Below are 4,100 nucleotides of genomic sequence, written 5' to 3' on the forward strand. Positions count from 1 at the left end.
ATAAGAGAAACAATAATTGAGGAAAATATAATTGTGCTCTTTTTCTATAGAACTCTACAGAATTATAACAAAGTTTAGGATACTATATTATATTCATGATTTTAAAACTTTATTTATTTTCCCATATTATATTTATTACAAATCTTCGATTAAACTACTTATTAATTAAAAATTGTTTCAGGATTACGTGGAGCATCCTGCGTGATGGCTCTGGTAGGAGAAGACGAAGACATTGATCATCACCTCAATCTAATAGGAGAGCATAATGTCAAGGAATAAGAAGGATTTTAATCCGGGAGGCGGTGTTGGTGCTTCAATAAGAGGACAGCCTTCATTACGTTGCCTACGACAACAGATGATTGCTAGATTGTTTCAGCATATTGTCAATGTATCAAAAAAAGACCGGAACTATCGCTCAATATAAGATAAAAAAGCTAAGAAGTCCATTCAAATTCTTCTCTTTGAAGTTAGAAAGGAAACATAAGCCGGTTAGTCATAGCGTCAATGATGCGGTCAACAATAATAGTGAGAGTGAAAGATTACATTTGGAGAATAATCGAGTGAAGAAGCAATTATCCCCTATTATCGAAGCATTACTTTACATTGATCAAGAACCTTTTCATTTTGGTTTGAAAAAAAACAAGAGGAATGTCGAAAAGGTGATGGAATATATCGAGAGAAAAGATCGAATAGAAGAAATGAATATCAAAAAACCAATATCGTCGAGAAGAGAAAATAAAGGAATCGACATATATCTAACCAACTGGAGATGGATGAGAAAAATAAAGAAGAGGAGAAAGAAGAGAAGGAAAAGGAAAAGACAACTCCTTTACTAATCATAAAAGATACTAAATTCGAGGAAATAGATAAAATCGATATAATAGCATATTGCACATAAACTGATACGATTTTCAACAACGATCTACCGAAGAATTAATGATAAGATGATTCATCGATTATTCAGCAATCGGTCATCATTATCGCAATTGATCAAAATAAGAGTCTCATCTGGTTCGATCATAATAATAATCGATCATTCTTTTACACTAGACCGAACGAATGTAGTATGCCATTCCCGCAAACTAATGTGATTTACGCTTAAGTGCAGATCAACAAGAAAAAGATGCAAAGAAGTCATTCAGATAGTGACGACTTGACCTTGAAAGAAAAGATTTGTCGCGTGAAAATAGTCGAGAAGAAGAAATATATAAAATAGATTTCTCTTGTAATAATGAACTTTGATGCAATAATGAAATCAATACGTTCAAAATCTAGATATGAAAAAGATAAATTTATCAATCATTACGTTAGAATAAGAGATTACGCAGTAGAAACATGGATACGAAATCACGTCACGAATTAAATGATAAGGCGTCTATATGACAAACCTGAAAAGTACATCCACAGTATTCATAGATATTTCCGATCATAGTCGACAGTCAGAGTCGATAGTACAATTGCTAGACAACAAAATAATAACGAATTTTCTGCAAGACAGATCCTGAGTGGAATATCGAATAAGACATTCGAATTAAGCGCGAGACACAATCTTTTTGAATCTAAATTCAAGTTGAGGTTCGCGAACAAAATGTTCGCCGCGAAGAATAGCACGAACATGCCGAAGAAATCTGAGCACAAGATTATCGATCGATCGTTCCGATTATCTCCGATCATTTCTAATTGCGTTGCCTTGCCTAAATATTACATGGATACGTACATCACGGAAATACGCATCAACAGTAATGGAAAGAAATATATTTTTGAAAAGAAGATCCACAAAGATAACGATCGTACGGATACGAAAAAAAGATTACCAATAAAATTCTATCGGATACATCGATACTAAACCGCGAAAATATATAGTCGAAATGAGAACGGACAAATATAGAGACAGATATATCGTTGAGACGTAGAGGCACGAGGATTATGCGGATGATTTCAAACTATTTCTTAATGATAGGAATAGAACAGTCCAGAAAATCGTTATCCATCTACAATTTTAATTAATCGTTATAAGTCATATAATTTGCGATCCGAAGAAATCACCGTTACTCATCATTTTCAAACCGAATTCAGGGAAAATAATTTTCTTTCTTCGCCTATATAATATATATTTATATAATATATATATATATAAAGAAATTCACCACGATAGAAAGAAAATTTTCTAAAAGCGATGATTTTTCGGATAGAAATATTCGATCGAGAGACCATTTCCTAAGAAGAAAAATTTTGAATTGATTCATATAAGCAAATCCACGCAACGTTTAGATGAAATTCATCCAGAATTTACGAATCAAAAGTAAATATACGACTAATAGATCGCACGAGAACTTAACCAATCATGTAGATTACATAAACACTAGAAATGTGCATTGACCTCTTTTAGATAGTCCCATTATAAACGGGCGAAAAGAACAGTCCGGAAAGAACAACCGTTTATGAAAAGATACTTCGACAGCTTATGCGAGAAGCAGAACGACAATTACCGATATATCTCAAATGACGAGTAGCCAATTAGAATCAAAATACTACAAAGAAACGTATACCACTCAATGATATACAAACAGCAAGTATTCGATTCATGATGATTATGATAGTTCTCCGTCGAGAATATGCACCGATTGCGGAGGTTACAATTCAAATAGATACGATTTCGATATTACGGTCGTTCGATTCATTGCGAAACTCAATACGACAATACGATGAAATCTCACGAACATTAAAAAAAAAACATCGAAAATTGGACGAAGATTCAGAAAAATCTTTATGGAAATCCCGCAATCAATTGGATTATTTCGACGATTCGGATGTCAGAGAAAGTTGACACGTGAAAATAATTATTGGACGATTAGAACCATTCGATAAAAGTCCAACAAAATCAAAAATTTATCACGAAGTCAAACACACCGAATATCAAAATGCATACACAGACATGAACATAAACATCGCGAGACTTAGTTTAATGATTCTAATCGGAAGGATTTAGCTGATTCCGGGATCGAAAATGATTACAAGCGTGACTCGCAAGAAGTCGATCGAAGAGAATAAATTGGAGGACGAAGTTACGAGACAATTTATCAAACATGAGAAACGATATACTGAATTTTAAACCTCTCGAGAAACAAAAATACGATAAATATTCGAACATATATTAAAATCACCACGAAATTACCGTTAGACGCGGATAAGAAATACGAGAAAAAGGCAGCAAAGAAAAGCAGTACGATAAAATAAAGCAATTGTTTAATAAAAAAGAGAAAAAAGCAAAGAAAGAGAAAAACAAAAAGAATGCAGGGAACAGCAGCAGTGAAGCCCTTATGACAAAGTGACGATCAGATATAAAGAATATCGAGATGATCAACTGAGAAGCGCGAAAAGTAGACGGCGCGAGACTTGGACAGTGAGTATCAATCAGGTAGGAAAATTTTTTAAATTTTAATATTTTTATCACAATTGGGATTTAAATCTTTACGAAAGTATCATAATGAGAAATCATTAAAGATATTTTAGTTTGAAATTAAAATTTCAGATTTCTTCTTGTTATATTTATGTGAGATCTTTATAAATTAGAAGCCCCTAATAATTGGGATTTCTTACTGCTCTCGTTTATGTTACATTTAATTATATATGGTAGAAAATATCCGTACTAATAGTCATTATTTTTAAGATTATTATATTATATAAATACTATAGTTATTATTTAAGTTTCCATTATGTTATAAAAATGTTTTCTGATGTTATTCATCGTTGAATTTGTAGAATAGAAATAACTACAAATGATAAGTTTCCCTGAATAATTCAATGAAAATATATCTCGGATAATGATAGGATTGATATATACTTATAAAATCTAATCAAATTTAATAAAAAAAGTTTATTTTATAAGATATAAATATACTTGTATTTATAAATATTTTGTTTTATATAATAATATATATAATAATATAATATTGATTTATATGATAATATATTTCTTTGAATAGTTTAAATCTTTCAAAAGTAATATTTGAATTTAGAATAATCATAATTTCGCTAGAATTCATAAATTATAAACATAAAAGTTATAAATTAAATAGGAAGCTATTGGCGATTTGTTA

At 31.1% G+C, this 4,100-nt stretch overlaps 1 pseudogene; it reads left to right on the forward strand.

The window, feature by feature from the left end:
* The first annotated feature begins 204 nt into the window (after positions 1-204).
* On the forward strand, positions 205-3,403 carry LOC116185936 (annotated as a pseudogene).
* The last annotated feature ends 697 nt before the right edge of the window (positions 3,404-4,100 follow it).

This window comes from Apis dorsata, unplaced genomic scaffold (genome assembly GCF_000469605.1).
Source record: "Apis dorsata unplaced genomic scaffold, Apis dorsata 1.3 scaffold_333, whole genome shotgun sequence".
Classification (NCBI taxonomy): domain Eukaryota; kingdom Metazoa; phylum Arthropoda; class Insecta; order Hymenoptera; family Apidae; genus Apis; species Apis dorsata.